This window comes from Carlito syrichta, unplaced genomic scaffold (genome assembly GCF_000164805.1).
Source record: "Carlito syrichta isolate Samal-C Ts95f unplaced genomic scaffold, Tarsius_syrichta-2.0.1 Scaffold302333, whole genome shotgun sequence".
In the NCBI taxonomy this organism is placed as follows: Eukaryota; Metazoa; Chordata; class Mammalia; order Primates; family Tarsiidae; genus Carlito; species Carlito syrichta.
The window spans coordinates 282,057-301,608 of NW_007246429.1; the positions used below are offsets into that span (position 1 = coordinate 282,057).

General features: G+C 39.2%; 1 pseudogene; it reads right to left on the reverse strand.

The window, feature by feature from the left end:
* Positions 1-1,510: 1,510 nt before the first annotated feature.
* On the reverse strand, positions 1,511-17,674 carry LOC103258713 (annotated as a pseudogene).
* Between the last annotated feature and the right edge of the window lie 1,878 nt (positions 17,675-19,552).

Genomic DNA, 19,552 nt, shown 5'->3' on the forward strand with positions numbered 1-19,552 from the left:
AGCTGCTAAGAGCTTGATTCCCCAATTACAACAATATTTCAGATTTACTGTTTACTCTATCCAAGTAAATGTTCAGGTCAATGGTGGTTTCTCAGAAAGGGGCAGGAAGTATATATGGCAGAGTCAGTTGGCCAGATTAACCAGACGCACTACTTCCCTTTGTCAGCTTGTCACTAAGTCTGGCTTCCTCTTCGATTGGGTAAACATCCTCTTATACCCGTTTTCTCTTTAAATCAGCACTTTTCTAATGATTTCCTGTTTCTGAACAAAATCTTCCAGAGATTAAACATGAAATTAAGCAGGAGAAATCAACAAGGCTGACCATGGCGAAAGAATTTGAAGTCCTATAATTTGAGATATGGAAAGTCCAAGAATTGGAGGAGGGTGGCTTATCCAGGACACTCAGCCCACAGGGCTGTCTGTAGTGATAGGAGACACTGACAGACCAAAAGCGCTCCACAAAAGTTACTATCTATAACCCTGTGGAAAAACATCACTTAAATCCCTCTTCTCAAATAGAAAGAAGAATAGAAATATGCATTTCCCATTTGAGAATGTCAGGTTGCTTCTAGTTAGCATAGCGCTTATCTCCAAGATTGAAGGCTATAAGTGTTTCAAAGTGAATATATTTCTGTTGCCTCCTTTATACTACTGATAATTTTTTCCCAAGTCACTGACAATTTTATTGGGGAAGAATTTTATTCTAGTGATCATAAATTTGGTAGCTGTCTTAATTCGTTTTGTGTTACTATAGCAGAATATCTGAGATTGAGTAGTTTGTAAAGATCAGAAATTTATTATTCACAGTACTGGCAGTTGAGAAGTCCAAGAGCAAGGTGCTAGCATCTGGTAAGAGTCTTGTTTCTGCCTCCAAGATGGCGCCTTGAACACTGCATCCTCCAGAGGGGAGGAACTCTGTGTCTACCCTCACATAACAGAAGAGCAGAAACCTGCTCCTCCAAGCTCTTTGTGATGGCATTAATCAATTCATTAGGGTAGAGCCTTCATGACCTAAACACCTCCCAAACACCTCCCTACCTCCCAATTCCAACAATGTTGCATTGAAGATTAAGTTTCCAACATATCCAACACATGACTTTTGGAGGATACATTCTAATCATAGCAATAGCTTATTATTATTTTTTTGATATGCCAATTGACTTATTTTGGGGAATGCTTTTGTTACATTGCTCATATTATTAGCCATATGCAGTGGTGCATGCCTGTAGTCCTAACTACTTGAGAGGCTGAGTTGGGAGGATCCCTTGATCCAGGAGTTTGAGGCTGCAATGAGCTATGATAGCACAACTGCCCTCCTGCCTAAATAAATAAATAAATAGTTAATAAGATTATATATGCCATAAATCCGTGTCTAGTAGGAAAACCGATGAATTCAAAATGTATTAGATGGTGTAAAATGTTAATCAGTAAATGTATTAGTCCTTTCTTAAGGCAGCATTGTATTAAAATCTGTAAAAGCTCAATCTGTCATTAGGTTAAGATGAACACTTTACTTGGACACCTTTCTATAGCAGTAGAAATAAAAATGTTTCTGCAACGCTCCCAGTCCCAGCACCAGCCCAGCGCCAAGCAGTGGGATCAGGAGCTGGGGATATACGGACCCTGGGGAATTGCGTGGTGGGAAAGGGATACCGAGATCAGGGGTGTGACGACACAGAACTAAGTCTCCCGCTCAAGAACCCCCAGCCAAGTCCCCCCTTCCTCCTCCGGGTATGTGTCGGAATTACGTCCCTCGCTGCGCATGGGCCTGGACCTACAGTGGATAGGTCCCGGGGTCCTGCAGTCGGCCCTGTCCCCCAGCACATGAAGCACTGTATGGCTCTCGTCCTCGTGATGGCCCTTGCAGGAAAAAAATGCCCGAGTCCCCCGCGCTCAAGAGGAGTTCCAGCCACCGAATAACAGAATCTAGGGAGCATAGGCGGTCGGTGAAGGGCTAGAAGGAAGGCACGGTGGGAGTCCCTCTTGATGAGGCCCACAGGATCGGGTGGCGTCCTTTGGAAAGTCCTTTGCAGGCCGGGAAGCTGGGTGCCCAGGCCCAGCGGTTGGGGTGCGCGACCCCTACGCAGGGGAAATTCACACAGTCTCCAGGGAAGCCTTCCAGAGAAGCTATGGGAGGCCAGAGGTTGTGGTTAGGGCAGGTCCACAGGGCAAAACAACCCCCCACCCCATCTCCTCTTTTCACCTCCCCTCTGTCCTCTAGTCCTGGATTTTCCACCACACTCCCTACACCCCAAGGCGCCCCCTTCCCTGCCTCAGTCTTTCCCAGCTCATCACAAGTATCCCAGGGATCCCTGGGTCCCCTCAAGAACAGCAGCAGAAGCAGTTGCAGAAACAGAGCCAGTTGGGATGTGGTGGGAAAAGGTGTTAAGTGAATCAGCGGGGAAAACCGGAGGGAAACTGGGGGTGGAAGGTGGGAGGGTCTGGGGACTCAGATAAGAGCAGAGGTGGGGTGGCCAGCGGGGGTGGGGGGAGGAGGGAGGACACTTTATGAATCCTTCAGGCACTCTCACAGTTTTCCAACAGTGCTCACTTAAAATGTGTGCTGGGACCGTGTTTACACAACAATTTCGCCTACTTAACTTCAGCATTGCTGTGGCTGAGAACACCACGAATCTGGAGCTTGGCTACTTGAGATAAAATTCTGATTTTCTGATCTAGTAACTGCATGATGTGGGCAGTCATTTAAGCTCTCTGGGCCTGTTTGCTCATCTGTAAAATGGAGTAAAAAAAAAATTTCTGGCAGTTTTCTTGATTATTAAACACATTGAGAAATCTTTGCTTTGTTTATATTGGTTTGGAGTAAAGAAAAAATAAAATTAATTAAATAGAAATTGGTTTCGATGGTTCCCCAAATCATCCATTCCTCTATCCATATTAAATACGCAGTGACTAACCTGGTTGTACTTGCTGAGACAGGTCATGTTACACAGGTAATACATAAAACATGGTTGAATATAGACAACACAAATGCTGTGTTGCAAGAAACTTCTGTGGACATCATTAGGAAATTCTTACTCTTTCCTTCCTTCCTGCCCTCTGTCTGTTTTCTGAACTATTACATATTTGCCAGAAGATCCTGGAGATGTTTCATTGCAAGCAAGACTGCCTGGTAGCTGGGTAGCAATGCAATGGTGAAGAGTTTTCAGAGATTTTAGGTGGATTTACCCTCATTCTTTAATTAATCAATCAATTCAACACAATATGTCAAGTTTCTCCTCTGGGCCAAATATTGGGTTGCTTGATGAAGATTCCGATGAGTCTGAGGCTGGGCATGGTAGCTTGTACCTCTAATCTCAGCACTTTGGGAAGCTGAGGTGGGAGGAACACTTGAGGCAAGGAGTTTGAGACCAGCTTGGGCCACATAATGAGACCTCCATCTCGAAGAAATGTTTTAAAATTATCTAGGTGTGGTAGTGCATGCCTATAGTCTCACTTACTTGGGAGGCAGAGGCAGAAGAATTGCTTATGTCCAGGAGTTAAAGGTTTGAGACTACATTGAGCCATGATTGCACTGCTGCACTCCTCCCTAAGTGACAGAGAGAGTTCTTGTCTGTAAGCAAATAAACAAAAAGACATTCCTATTTTTAAAAAGAGCTGTAACATGAACAAAGATATATGAATGTCCAAATGAATTCACAAAAATATCTTAAAATCATTAATCATTAGGAAAATGTAAATTAATACCATGAAGAATTCCACTTCATAAGCACTAGAATGGCTACAATGTAGAAGTCTGACAATGCCAAATGTTGGTGAGAATGTGGAGCCACTGGAACTCTCTGGAGTTTCAGTTCCAGTTTCACTGGAACAACGTTGTTGTTAGAAATGTAAAATAAAGCTGGGCATGGTGGTTCATGCCTATTTAATACCTACACTTTGGGAGATGTAGGCAAGAGAATTGCCTGAGTCCAGGGGTTCAAGACCAGTCTGGGCAACTTGGCAAGACCGCGTTTCTACAATAAATCAGAAAATTAGCCGGGCATGGTGGTGGGCACCTGTGGTTCCAGCATTATAATATTTAATTAAAAATTTCACACACACACAAAAATAGAAAGAATTGTACAGTTATTCCCCCTATATCCATAGTGCATTATCTAGATTTAAACATTATTAAAGTAAACATCACAAAATTTTGACAATGTTTGTATATATATATACATATACTGAAATAATATTTCAGTAGTTATATTTATATTATATATAATAATATTTCAGCAATTATATTTATCATAATAGCTATTAAATGTATTGGGATTTATTATTACACTGATTATACCTGCATAAATTAACAATTATTCATTAATATTATCTTTTTTGTGTGTGTGAAATTTTTTTATTTTTTATTGCAAAAAATTTTTCATTTTAAGATGTGGGATACAATTCAGGGTTAGGTATACAAATATTCATTATGCAGGTGCCCTTGTTGATGAGGTGTTCTCCCCTCTCCCCCAGCAGATTCCCACTACTGCTAATTCTTTTCTTATAGTATTACTATAATTGTTCAAGGTTCATTTATGAGTGAGAACATGTGACACTCAGTTATTTGTTTCTGTGAAATATCACTCAGTACTATAGACTGTAAGTCCATTCAAGTTGCTGTGAAGTTCATAATTTTGTCCCTCTTTATGGCTGCGTAATATTCCGTCATATATATGTACCACATTTTTTTTCTTTTATCCACTCAATGCTTAATTTCTTAATCCCCAAACTTCATTTATTTATTTATTTTAGCAACGAGGTCTTGCTATGTTGGCCAGGCTGGTCGTGCTCTCCTGGCCTCAAGCAATCTTCTTGTCTTGGTGTCCCAAAGTGCTGGCATTATGGTGTGAGCCACTGTGCCTGGCCCCAGATTTCTTTTTATCTCAGTTAAGATTCAGTCAAGAAGTGTTTTGTTACACCTTTTTAGTATCATTTACTTTAACACAGTTAGCTTGCTCTCTCATGGCATCCATTTTCCCGTGTCACCAAACCAGATGTGGAGTCCCATATTGTGGATTTTCTGTTTCCTCGTAGTATTATTCACCTTGTTACTTGATCCCTTTACTTTTTGTAAAGTGGAATCTTCAACAAGGGCTTGATTAGATTCAGGTTAAAATCTCTGGCAGGAATCATTCATAGGTAAATCTATGGTAGTTAATATTGCATCACATCAGGGATCCTATTATGTCAGATTGTCCCGTTGTTAGTGATACCAAATTTGTTTCCTCAGCTAAGGTGGTAACAGTGAGATCTCTCCATTGTAAAGTTGCAGTTTTCTTTTTGCAATTTACAAGCAATGGTTTCAGCATCCAGTAATGATCACTACTAGATTCTGTTGTTTCTTTAGCAGTGAGATACCATTTTAAACCTACTAGATTGGCAAACATTTTAAAAATCTAATAACACCAAGGGTTAATGGAAGCGCAAAGCTATAAGACTATTATTTATTGTTGGTAGGAATATAAGTTGATCCAACCATTTTGGAAGTTCATTTGTCATTATCTGGTAAAGCTGAAGAGGTTTGTACTTTATGATCCATTCTCTCTACCTCTCTCTTAAGAGAAACTCTCACACGAGGGTACAAGGAAATGTACACTAGAATTTTCATAGCAGTATCGGTTTGTAAGAGCAAAACTTGAAAACAAATCCAAATGTGCATCAAAAAGCACAGTATGGATAAATAAAGGGTTGCATAGTCAAACAATAGCCAATAGCATACTGCAAAACAGTGGTATTGAATGACCTAATGCCACAAGCATCATCCTGATCACAAGCATCATCCTGATGAATCTCCCATTACACACACACACACACACACACACACACACACACACACACACACACGTTTTAGAAGAAAATATGCAGGATTTTTGACTAAAGATGCAGGAATTAACATACATATTTACCTCTACTCTTAATCAAAATTCCACTGAAATAGCAATTTTTTAAAAGGCACAGGTATTTGCACAAAGACATACAGAAGAGAAGAGTAGACAGAAGCAATAAAAGAATAAAATGATTTAAACTGAAAAAGCTACTCTTAAACTGGCAGAGAAAATGCAAAGAAGCATTGTATATGTTCTCCAAAACACACAAAGAGTCCAGGAATTGGTGGCACCAAGTATCTTTTGATGTAGAAGTAAATATGGGTTAAAGAAAGAAAAGTTGGTTTCAATTCTGCTTTAAACCACACAGCATGGTGACTGTCCCACTCTATTCTGGCAGAATATTGAGGGAGTAAAACAAAGGACATGGGTATAGGGAGTGGAAGAGTGGAGGTTATAGCACAAATTCAACATTGGACAGGTAGGGCACTGGATTCTAGGATGCCTGTGAAAATAGCTCAGGTATTCAAAAATGGCACACAGCCATGAAGGCCTGCACAGGTTTGACAGACTGGTAGAAAGGAGGAGACATTCAACATACTAGAAATCTGAGGAGGACAAACAGGAATAGTGAGAGTGAGTGAGGGAGAGAGTGATTTGCGGCTGTAAGGCAAGACTGCAGAGGTAAAGCTCTAGGTGATGGGCAAACCTTAGGTTTCCCTTCAAAAAAATCTTGTTGAGAAGCATTTCCCAAGGACCAGAATCTGAGACCTTAGGGTGATGGCTTTCACTATCTCCCTGTTCTTTCAATAAGGGTCAACAGAGAAAAGCTATTCTGGAAAGAATCTTTGTGGGTGTAATATGAGCAAAATGAGCAAAATTGCAAGAACTACTGTTGTAACAGGAAGTAGTGATGGTATAAGATGTAGCTTTCACAAGCAGAAGAAACCCTGCTGCATCTGGTTTGTCCTATATAGTGTTAGAGCATTGGCTGCCATGTCAGCAAGCCTGTCTGACTTGATACAGGGTCTTGACTTTACCAACACCTGGAGGACGTCTTTAACCTAGCAAGAGGAAAAATGAGCTTAGAATGACAGGCATTATATCCTGAAAGACCTGGATCATGGGTTCTCTTTTCTTTTTTTCTGACTTAAAAGATTACTCTGAAATAATTACAAAATCACAGAACATTGCAAAGATAGTCCAGAGAGGTCCTAGTTTCTCTCTAGTGGATTTCAAAGTGGCTCTCAGACCAGTGGCATCAGAATAGATGCTTTTTAGAAATGCAAATAACTTGAGACCCATCCCAAACCTACTGAATCGGAAGTTCTTGGAGTGGAGCCCAGCAATACGTGTTTTTAAAAGCTCTCCAGGTCGGCATACAACAGTTTGAGGATCACTGACCTAAATGTGTTTTTTATTTTTATTTTGAGTCAGTGTCTCATTCTGTCTCCTAGGCTGGAGTGCAAGTGACATGATTATGGCTGACCACAGACTCTACCTCCTGGAGAAGCGGAAGGCAATACTTCCACTTCAGCCTCTCAAGTAGCTGGGACTACAGGCGTGTACCACCACGACCAAATAATTTTTTGATTTATTGTAGAGTGCAGTTTTGCTATGTTACCCAGGCTAGTCTCAAACTCCTGAGCCCATGTGAGCCTTTTGCCTCATCCCAAAGTGCTGGGATTATAGGTCTGAGTCAGCATGTCCAACCCGATGTAATTTTTTAAATAGTCAATTTAAGCATTCATAGCCACAAGTAATTGTGTGCAGACACTATAAATAAAGTTGATGCTAATTTATACCCTCTGTTGCATAAAGTGTTCATGAAATTCCTTTGTCTTGCAATTCTCTTTCTGGGTTGGGAGGAACGTTTCCCTTGAATCCTTTATGTGTCTGTGCTACTTATTCCCTTATTGGTCTTACTGAAAGACATTAAAACAACTCAGAAATTTTTATAGCAATGCAGAGGATTCAAAAATCTGCATTGCGCTCTTTCAAAACAAAAATTATGTCACAATTATCTTTTTTTTAAAAATTATTTTAACAGCTTTATTGAAATACAGCCCACATGGGTCAGGAGTGGTGGTTCATGACTGTAATCCCAGCACTTTGGGAAACTGAGGCCGGAGGATCACTTGTCCAGGAGTTCTAGACCAACCTGAGCTATAAAGCGAGACCTGTCTCTATAAAAAAGAGAAAAAAGTTAGCTGAGTGTGGTGTTGTGTGCCCATAGTCCCAGCTACTTGAGAGGCTGAAGCAGGAGGATCACTTGAACCCAGGAGTTTGAGGCCTCAGTGAACTGTGTCTGTGCCACTGCACTCCAATCTCAGTGACAGAATGTAACCCTGTCTCAAAAATAAATAAATACATAAATAGTCCACGTATCATATAATTCACTCTGTGAATAATAGATATATAATATCCACTATTATATTCTATACTATTATATTATAATAGTAGCCCTTCTTTCCAATTTTTAGTGTATTCACAGAGTTGTAAAATCACGACTACAATCTATTTTAAAACAATTTTATCATCCCCAAAAGAAATCTTTTTTTTTTTTTTTTTTGAGGCAAAGTCTCACTTTGTTGCTCAGGCTAGAGTGCAGTGATGCAATCATGGCTCACCACAGTGTTGAGGCTGCAGTGATCCTCCTGGGCTGGGCTGCAGTGATCCTCCTACCTCATGCCTCAGCCTCCTGAATAGACACCACCATGCGCCACCATGCCAGGCTATTTGACTTTTTGTAGAGATGAGCTCTCACTATGTTGCCCAGGATGGTTTGAAACTCCTGAGCTCAAGCAATCTTCCCACCTCGGTCTCTCAAAGTGCTGGGTTTACAGGCATGAACCACTGAGCCCACCTCCAAAAGGAAATCTTATACCTATTAGTAGTCACTCCTCATTTCCTCTCAAATCCTCTAGCCTTAGGTTATTAGTAACCTAGTTTCTATTCCTATAGATTTGCCCAGTATGGACATTTCCTGTAATGTCATACAGAATGATGTTTTGTGACTGACTTCTTTCACTTAGTATAATGTCTTCAAGATTCATCCAGTATTACAGCATGTACCAGTACTTTATTCCTGTTAATTGCTTAATATTCCATTATATGGATATAGAGTAGCTTCCTCTTATCCAATGGGGATACGTTCCAAGATCCCCAGTGACTGCTTGAAACTGCAGATAATACCAAACCCTACATGTACAATGTTTTTTCCTGTGCGAACATGCCTATGATGACGTTTAATTTATAAATGGGGCACAGTAAGAGAGGAAAAACAATAGTTAATAATAAAATAGAAGAATTATAATAATATACCAGCATCTCTTGTACTTTGGGACCATTAGTAAGTAAACTAACGGTTACTTGAATACCAGCTCTGTGATACAGGGACAATTGGTCTGATAAGTTATGGAGTGACTAATGGGCAGGTAGTGTAGACAGTATGGCTATGTTGGTCAAAGGGACGATTCAATTCCTGGGTGGGATGGAGTGGGATGGCATGAGGTTTCATCATGCTATTCAGAACAGCGCACAATTTAAAACTTATAAATTGTTTATTTCTGGAATTTCCATTTAATATTTTTAGACTGCAGTTGACTGAGGGTAACCAAAACTGTGGAAAGTGAAACTGCAGATAAGGGGAACTACTGTACTACATATTGTTTATCTGTTCATTAATTGATGGACATTTGGGTTGTTTTCACTTTTTGGCTATTATGAATAATGCTGCTGAGAACATTTGTGTACAAGTTTTTGTGCACACATATTTTCATTTCTGTTGGGCAGTACTTAGGAGTGGTAACTCTATATTTAACCTTTTAAAGAACTATCAGACTGTTTTCCAAAGTTGTTGTACCATTTTACCTTCCCAGCACCAGATCATGAGAGTTTCAGTTTCTCTATGTCCTGTCAACACTTCCTATTGTCTGCCTTGTACATTACAACCATTCTAGTGGGGGGGGGGGGGGGTGGGGAGGTGGGGGTGAGGTGGGGGTGTGAAGTGGTATCTTGCTGTGGTTTTTATTTGAACTTCCCTGAGGGCTAATGATGTTGAGCATTGCCTTTGTAGTTACTGGTCATTTGTAAATCTTTGCAGAAGTGCTCATTAAGATTCTTGCTTGCTTTTTAATTGTGTTATTTGCACTAGTATCATTGAGTTGTAAAAGCTCTTTTTATATTCTAGATAGAAGTCTCTTATCAATGTATGATTTGCAAATATTTTCTCTCATTCTGTTGATTGCCTTTTCACTTTCTTTGTGGTATCCTATATTAGTTTCCTAGAGTTGCTGTAACAAGATATAACAGACTGGTTGCTTAAACAGAAATTAATTTTCTTATAGTTCTGGAGACTAGAAATTTGACATCAAGCTGTTGGTGGGGTTGGTTCCTTCTGAGGGCCATCAGGAAAGGTTTTGTTCCAGACCTCTATCTTTGGCTTCTAAGTGACTGCTTTCTTCCTGTCTTCACATTGTATTCCTTCTGTATATATCCGTGTTCAAATTTTCTCTTCTCATAAGGATGCAATTCAAATTGAATTAGGACCCACCCTAATGACTTATTTTTAATTCATTTACCACTGTAACGATCTTGTTTTCAAATATGATCATATTCAAAGTTACCAGGTGTTAAGACTTCCACAAATAAATTTTGGGGGCACACAAGTTCAGTCCACAATATGTCCTTTGAAGCACAGAATTTTCTGTTTTGAGGAAGTTCAGTTGATCTATTTTTGCTTTTGTTTCTTATGCTTTTGGTTTCTTTAAGAAATCATTGCCTAACAAGTCGTGAAGATTTGCCCTACATTTTCTGCCAAGAGTTTTAAAGTTTTAGCTCTGATGTTTAAGTCTTTGATCCATTTTGAATTAACTTTTGTGCATGATGAGAGCCCAACTTCATTCTTTTGCATGTTAGATATTCAACTGTCTCAGAACCATTTACTGAATTATTAGCATCTTTGCTGAATATTAAACTATAAATGTGGAATTTACTTCTAGATTCTCAATTCTATTCCATTGTTCTATATATGCATCTTTTTGCCAGTGCCACATTATCTTGATTATTGTAGCTTTGTAGTAAATTTTAAAATTGGGAAGTGAGTCTTCCAACTTTGTTATCAAGATTGTTTTGATTCTTTGGGATCCTTTGCAATTCCATGTGAATCTTAGGATCAGTTTGTCAATCCAAAAAAGAAATTATGTTCTTGGTTCATTTTCTCTATTAAGGTTTATGTATTTTTCTTATTTATTTTTGAGCTCTTCATGTATTTGGATACACATCTATAGTTGATTAGACACTATAAATATCTCCAGCTTGTCTTTGCCTTGTAAATGATTCTTTAGTTTTATAGACATTTTTGCAATTTAATGTACATTAAATTTAATGTGCTCAAACTTATTAATCATTTTCTTCTGTGATTTATAATTATTATACCTTATAAATGTGTCTCTATTCTCACACTGTCCTTGAAATCTACTTTAATGTTATTTATACAGTTATCTCTGTATTATTTGGATAAGTGCTGGTCTGATTTTTTTATTTTATCCTTTTATTTTCAACCTTTCTGAGTTCCTAATGATTTAGATATCTTCTCTCTCTCTCTCTCTCTCTCTGAGTTGGAGTCTCACTCTGTTGCCCAGGCTGGAGTGCAGTGCCGTGCTAATGGCCACCACAGCCTCGACCTGCTGGGCTCAAGTGATCCTTCTGCCTCAGCTTTTCAAGTAGCTGGAATCATAGGCACATGCCACTATGCCTGGCTAATTTTTTGTTTATTGTAGAGACGAGGTCTTATCAAGTTGCCCAGGCTGGTCTCAATCCGCTGGACTCAGGCAATCCTCTTGCCTCAGCCTCCCAAAGTGCTGGAATTACAAACTTGAGCCACCATGCCTGACCAGGAGGGTCTCTTAAAAACAGCGTACACCTGGATTTTAAAAATTTCTATATGATCATTTTTGTCTAGTAAGTGGTAAATTTAGTCTAGGTATATACCTTAAAATTAATCAAGTTTCCCCCCTTAGTTTTCTACTATTCTTTATACTGGCTTAAGGGTATATATTATATTCTGTTTCCTTAATCTTAAAAAATGTAACATATACGCCTCATCAACAAGGGTACTTGCATAATGAACATTTATATCCCTAACCCTGAATTGTACTCCACATCTTTAAAATAAAACATTTTTTAAAAAGTAACAGGTACAATTGATTTAATTAAGTCTAAAGTTTGTCCATGTCTCTTCTCTCAAGGGCACTACCAGTCCAAATTTAGCACTTTTGTGAAAAATTTTAAAAAGTGATGCTGGTGATGATTTCTTGGTTGTATGCTTATGTCAAACCATAACAAATTGTATACTTGAGACATGGACAATTGTAATATTTTAATTATACATCAACAAAAGTCTTAAAGAAAAAGAAAAAAAGGTAGACAAAGCCCCATGTTGGAGCACACGAATAGGTGAGTTATGCATGGGCTGAATTTCAGCCTCATTTGCTTCTTGGCCAGGTACCACTGTGTATGGTACAATCACCACACCCATATATACTGTCTCTGCATTATCTTTCTGAACTATACAAACACATGAACTATCTCTGATAATCTGCCTCCTGCCTAACATGGCACTTATAGTTTGGCTGTTTGTTCTCCTCTAATCTCATGTTGAAGTCAAATCCCATTATTGGAGGTGTGTTCTAATGAGAGGTGTGTGGGTCATGGGAATGGATTAATGCCCTGAATGGGATGAGTAAGTTGTCACTCTTAGTTCCCATGAGAGCTGGTTGTTAAAAGTTTTGGCTGGGTGTGGTTGCTTATGCCTGTAATCACAGCAATTTAGGAGGCCAAGGCGGGAAGTTTGCTTGAGCCCAGGAGTTGGAGATCAGCTTGGGCCACAAAGTGAGACGTCATCTCTACAAAACAAAATTAAAAAAACTAGCAAGGCCTGGTAGTACATGCCTGTAGTCCCAGCTACTCAGGAGGCTGAGGCAGAAGGATTACCTGAGTCCAGGAGGTGGAGGCTGCTGTGAGCTGTGATTGTACCACCGCACTCCAGTATGGGCAACAGAGTGAGACCCCAACTCAAATTTTTGATACAATATATCAAAAATTAGCCAGGCGTGGTAGCCTGCACCTGTAGTTCTGGCTACTTGGAAGGCAGAGGTGAAGGCTCCCAGGAACCCAGCAGGTTGATGCTAGGGTGGTCATGAGTGTGCCACTGCATTCCAGCCTGGCCAGCAGAGAAAGACTCAAAAAAAAAAAAGAAAGAAAGATTTCCAGTAGTCTAATTGTTGTTCCTTTGTAAGTTATCAGCTTGCCTTGATAATTATCTTTAAAATTTTTCTGACTTTCTTGTTCTAAGTTTGATCACAGTGTTATCTGGATGTTGATTTATTTGTATTTATACTGCCTTAAGTCATTACACTTCTTGAACTTAAGAATTTATGGCTTTTCTCACTACTGGAAAATTCTTAGCTATCTACTACCTCCTTGAATTGCTTCACCTCCTTGTCACAATCTAGAATGCCTATCAGACATATATATTAGCGTTGGGAAAGACAGTCTCACATGCACAGATTTTTGACCTCGATTTGACTACAGAAGAATGGGTCTTGGACCTGAAACACTTCTTACCAAGAGATAAAGAGTTCTCACAGTTTGTACCGGGCTTATCCCCTTGTATGGAAATATCTTTCCTGGCTTCAGGCTTGATGAAAATTCCTTTGTTCTGCTTAAGGGTGTACATCAATGGTTCTCAGGCAGACACTCAACTTTCAGTATTTTAGACTCCATGGGGAAGGGGTTTGCTCTTTCCACTGTGGCCAGATGTGTGTGTGTAGGGATACACCTGGGCCAATTGCCCTGTGTCAGCTGCCAGGAGGGACCTACTGGCCACAGGAGACAAGCATACACTATTGAAGCTGATCCTGTTTCATCTTTTCTCTATGTAAGTAAAGTATTGTTCCATCCAGTGCTTGACTGCATTATTTTTCCTTGGTGACTCTGATGCTAAGATGCAGAGGGCTTGGTAGTTGGTGCATGGTTGAAATGGCTTGAAAAGTAGGCCATTTAGCTGGGCTTGGTGGCTCAACCTGTAATCCCGCGCCTTTGGGAGGCTGAGGTGAGTGGATTGCCTGAGCCCATGGGTTCGAGACCCGCCTGGGCAGCGAAACCCCATCTCTGCAATAAATAAATAAAAAAAAAAAAAATCAGCTGGGCGTGGTAGTGCATGCCTGTAATTCCGGCTACTCGGAAGGCTGAGGCGGAAGGCTCGCCAGAGCCCAGCAGGTCAAGGCTGCGGTGGCCTGGAGTGGCCACTGCACTCCAGTCTGGGCGACAGAGTGAGACTAACTCAAAAAAGAAAAAAAAAAAAGAAAAGTAGGCCATTTTATTCTGTACTTCACTATGTCCCTTAAACTTTCATATTTTCTCTCTTTAGCTCTTTGCATTACATTTTGAGTGATTTCTTCCGATCTATTTTTTATTTCAATAATTCTCTCTTCATCTATGTTTTATCTGGTATTTAAGGTGTCTCTTGAGTTTTAAATTTTAGCAACTGGAATTGTAAATGAATCACCTATGAAAGTAATATTTTTTTCTCTTTTGTTCACTGATGTGTCCTCAATGGCTAGAATGTGCTTGGCACTCAAAACTTATTGAGTGAATAAATGTACTTTTTATTTCTAGAGTTATATGTAACTAAAATTTGTTATTTTTTAAACAATCTTTCTTATGCTTTTTATTCTTTCTTTTGTATCTTTAAACTCACTTGTTTTTTACCCTATATACAAAAGTTCTTAGAGTATAATCCTGCCATTTTTTAACTGCATACTCTCATGATTGATTATTTCTTTATATGTTTTGTTATTTTTGCTTGTAGCCTCATTTTTAGTAGAGCCTTATTTGTGAGGCTCTTATGCTGCTGGGATTGAAGGCACAGCCCTCCAGGAAGGTTTTCATTTTCTTTGCTAGGTACTTGAGGGATATTGATGACCAGGGACCACTCTTTGATTTTTATATTTGAACCTCAGGATGCACACAATTTGAAAATTGAAAGACTATGCACATAGACTGCCTTTTCCAACACTAAGATATATGTCTGATAGGAATTTCAGATGGAAAGGCAAGAAGAAGAGGCATTTGTTCAAGACTGTGTGTGGTCTACCTAAAAAAAATATAATAAACATTCACAAAATCTGGATTCAAACCAGAAGCTATAACATTGAAAATAATCTACTTCTAATACATGCGTTCTAGCATATGCCTTCTGCATCTCTGCACCTGAGGTAACCATTATAAATTCCATATTTAATATTTCTTTGCATATATTCCCCCAAAATAGGAATATATATGTAAATTCCCCCAAAATAGGAATATATAGTATATTCCTAAAAAATAGGAATATATATGTATATTCCTAAAAAATAGGAATATATATGTATATTCCTAAAAAATAGGAATATATATGTATATTCCTAAAAAATTAACAGAGTATTATGCTGTGTATAATCTATAATCTTTTGGAATTTGCCCTTTTTATTTAATGCCTTATTGCTAATAGTCATCTACATTGGTGAGTGTCACTACAGTTCATTAGTTTTGACTGCTATGTAAAATTTAATTGCATGAATGTCACAAAGTTTATTTTGTCCCTTGTTTCACTGAGGAATATTTGGATTTTTCAGATGTTTGCTATTGTGAGGAATGCTGTTATGAACATTTGTATATGTCTTATATCTCTCATTGTCCGTATGCTACTCTCTATCTTGGGCATTAACTTACAGTAGGATTTCTGGGTCATATGTGTAGACTACATAAATTTTCAACTTCAGGAGATAATGCCAAACCATTTTCCAAAGTGACTGTGCAAATTTATATTCCCGCTAGCAGTGTATAAATGATCCTGAGGATCCACATCTCTTCTCCCATGCTCATTATCACACTTTTAAATCTTTGTCTCGCAAATCACTAGGGAGTACCTTTTACTTTCAAGTATTGGCTCAAGGACTACATGGGCAGAGAGCACTCATGCCCTTAATTCACAGGAATAGTAGGCTTGTGCTACAAATTCTCAGGGGAGACTTTTTCCTCTTACTGGGACACAGGCTAAAACAGATGAGTCTTTTTTTTTTAGGATGTGGGTAGGAAGCACATTGCTTTCTACTCCACTCTTCCACTCTTATCATGTTTGTAATACCAGCCTCATAAGGACAGAAGGCCTTTTCTCCTTTCATTGTGATGTGTTAAAAGTCAGGCCCTGGGTTACTGAGGCCAAGTCTCCAAGTCAGGCTTAGCTTCAGAATGTGATGATTACTCTCGTTATCTCTCTTTATTTTTGGCCCCTGGAGATTTCCTTTACTTTTCTGGTCAGCTGTGCGTTTAAAAGAATGCTTACTATATTTTATACAAGCTCTTTTAGAGCTTTTGTAGAGGAAATGATTTCAGGTTATCTAGTCTGCCATTTCTGGAAATGGAAATCTCGGTGGTATCCCCTTGCTTCTAAGCTGCTAGCACATGTGCACTATAATGCAGAAATTCCTGGAGTTTCTTCTCCATCACCGCACAGAGGAATAGGGACCTCTGCCAAGGGAAAATGTCTCCTTCTGTGTTGGGTTGGGTGCTCTGTGTCTGGGCCTCTGCCTTTCATTCTGCCATAGAGAGGGAATCTGCTCCATAGATGGCCATGTGAATCACTCTCAAGTTCTTTCTTAGCATGCTCAGGATAATGACCCTGGGACCCAGCCTGGGTCCACTCTTCACCAGTGTTTGGAACCTCTCACCGGCCCAAGACCTTTCTGGTTTGATGGCTCAAATATTATCCATAATGATTAAAACTGAAAGTTATAGCCGGGCGCAGTGGCTCACGCCTATAATCCCAGTACTTTGGGAGGCGGAGGCAAGAGGATTGTCTGAGTCCACGGGTTCGAGACCAGCCTAGGCAACAAGGCGAGACCTCATCTCTACAATAAATAAATAAATAAAAATTAGCCAGTCTTGGTGGTGCATACCTGTAGTTCCAGCTACTTGGAAGGTTGAGGTGGAAGGATTGCCTGAGCCTAGCAGGTTGAGGTGCCACTACATTCCAGTCTGGGCACAGAGTGAGACTCTAACTCAAACAAAACAAAACAAAACAAAAAACCCAAACAAAACAATAACAACGAAAAACAAAACTGGAAATTACTGCTTAAGTCCATGCTAGTGGGCCAATAAGGATTAGAGTTGGCTGAGAAACCATGTGTTTGGCAGGGTGGAAGAATGCGAAGTTGCCTACCTGGGAAACTACAAAAAATATGGTGATAATAGAAGCAATATGTGGAAAGCTGTTCTTTATCTTATGAGGTCGTTATTGTTATTTATCACAGCTCGCACACTGATATAAATTTTAAAGAAGGTCAGGTACCATGGCACTTACCTGTAGACCCAGCTGCTCGGGAGGCTGAGGCAGAAAATTGCTTGCACTCAGGAGTTTGAGACCAGATTGGGCAACATATTGAGACCCTATCTCTAAAAAGAAAACAAAAAAAGAAAGAAGAAAAAAAGAAAGCTTAGGAAGGTTAAATTAGTTGCTGAAAATCACCCAGTTAGAAAATGACTGAGAAAAGGAGGTAGGCTATCTATGAAACCTTGAGCATCAGATTTCGTGAGAATCAGAATTCTAGACCCTTTGATAATTTGTCATTTTGTCTTGAGTGCCCCTTCTTGAGGCCTTTGTTTATACGAGTACCCTTTATTGTTAATACGAAGTACGGTACTTCAGTATGAATGCACATTGTCACATTGTCTCACCTGCAGGACTGGGCCATGACTACAATCTCCCCATCAGATCTTGATTTCTTCCAGTCAGATGCTGACATTGCCAGGTTTCTCCCTGGAACCCTTAATACTTCTATTTATACCACTACAGCTGTGTATGAATATGAATTCTAGCCCAATAATGGGGGGAGGGGAGGATGGAAAGTCCACCAAATATGCAGAAGGGTGAAAAGAGATTGACAACTCAAACAAGTACAGGGTGACTTGGGGACAGAGAATTGAAGAACAGAGTGCAAGGAACCTGAAACCTTGCAGATGTAACTAGAGACAGGATCAGGGTAAGATTTCTTTTTTGTAAATAGGTTGAGGCTTCCCTTCCCTGATCACTTCTGCCTGCTTCAGAATCTACTTCTTTAGAACCCCGTCTTACTGTGCTCATTGTCATAATCACTTGCGATGTCCTTGGTACACTTCTCTCACTGTGGTCCTGAGCTACGTTATTGAGGTGATTAATTGCTGAACATTTAACCAATTTGTATCTTGGATTTCCAATTAAGTCATAAGAAAACTATCCTCAAGGAGTATACTCATTCATCCATTTGGCTTAGTTCATTCATTACTACAGCCTTAAATGCTGAAAAAACTTCAAAAATCTTCTTGTCCAATCATCTCATTTTACAAATGAGGAAATTGAGGTTCAAACTAGAGGAGTGACTTGTAGAAGGATCTAAAAGAGTAGTTCTTGGTACCCAAAGAAAGATCAACTACTGGTGACATTGAGTAGACTTGACGTTCTTAGTTACTAGAGAAAACACTCAAAGTTCCCTTCTTCAATGGCAAGAATCTACAGCACAACACAGAAACCTCAGTATACATACTGTAGTCACTTGTGTGGAGTAGCAGAAGAAAGGAGTTATTTCCTAACATACACCAAACCTAGAGGGCAACTTCAAGCCTTTGGTGGCTCAGGATAGCATGCCTAAATTTCTAAGAAAGAGCCCAGAACAAATCTTGTAGATCCTAATTTTATCATAAAAACTCAGAGAAGGAAGGAAAAGGTATCACCCCTATTTTACCTGCTTGGAGGGAGATGTTGCCCTAGGAGACTTGGGGATGAGGAAGATGTGAAGAATACACTTAAAGTGAAAATTGTGCCAGGATGGAGGGAGAAAGTTGAGTCTAAGAGGCAATGATTAGAAGCTGACCTTTCTCAGGGAGTCATTTCAACAGTCAACTCATCAATTAAAGCATATCATTGCACCAACATTTAATAACCTTGATGTATATAAATATACAAGATTTTTCATTGTAGAAATGTTTGTATAACAGCTTAACTGTCCATAATAGACAATTAGCCAATGAATTCTAATACCTCTAGAATGGAATATGATGTAAACAGTAGTCAGGATAAAGCAGTTCTATATTCATTGGCATAAAAAATCCCTATAAGTATTTTTTAGTGAAAAATACATAATTTACATAGAATATATAGATACTGCATATATTATATACAGTATATGCACATATATAATTAACATTTTACACGTGTGTGTGTGTGTGTGTGTGTGTGTGTGTGTGTAATGATTAGGATATGAGTTTAGGAAGAACTCAAGAGATTTCCAACAAAATTTTAGCAGTGGTTACTTCTGGTGGTTAGGATCTTGCTCTTTTATATTTTTTTCATAGTGTTCTGCATTGCTTGACTGTTCTACATAAGGTTTTCTACTATGGTCAAAAAAAATCAATGAAGGTATTTTAAAATCATGTTATTTTGTCTTATTGCTCTTCGTGAGAGCAGGTTGTTTGAAGAGAGGAAAGTCTGGAGAAGGGTTGGAATGTATCATACCTGTGGGTACTGGAGCAAAACCTGAGCTTATAAACCAGAAGTAGATGTGATTATCCCCACTTACAGACCTGTACAAGGAGGCCGAGGCTGTCCGACAGATTTTTTCTCACTTCCCATTAGATGTCTTGTCAGA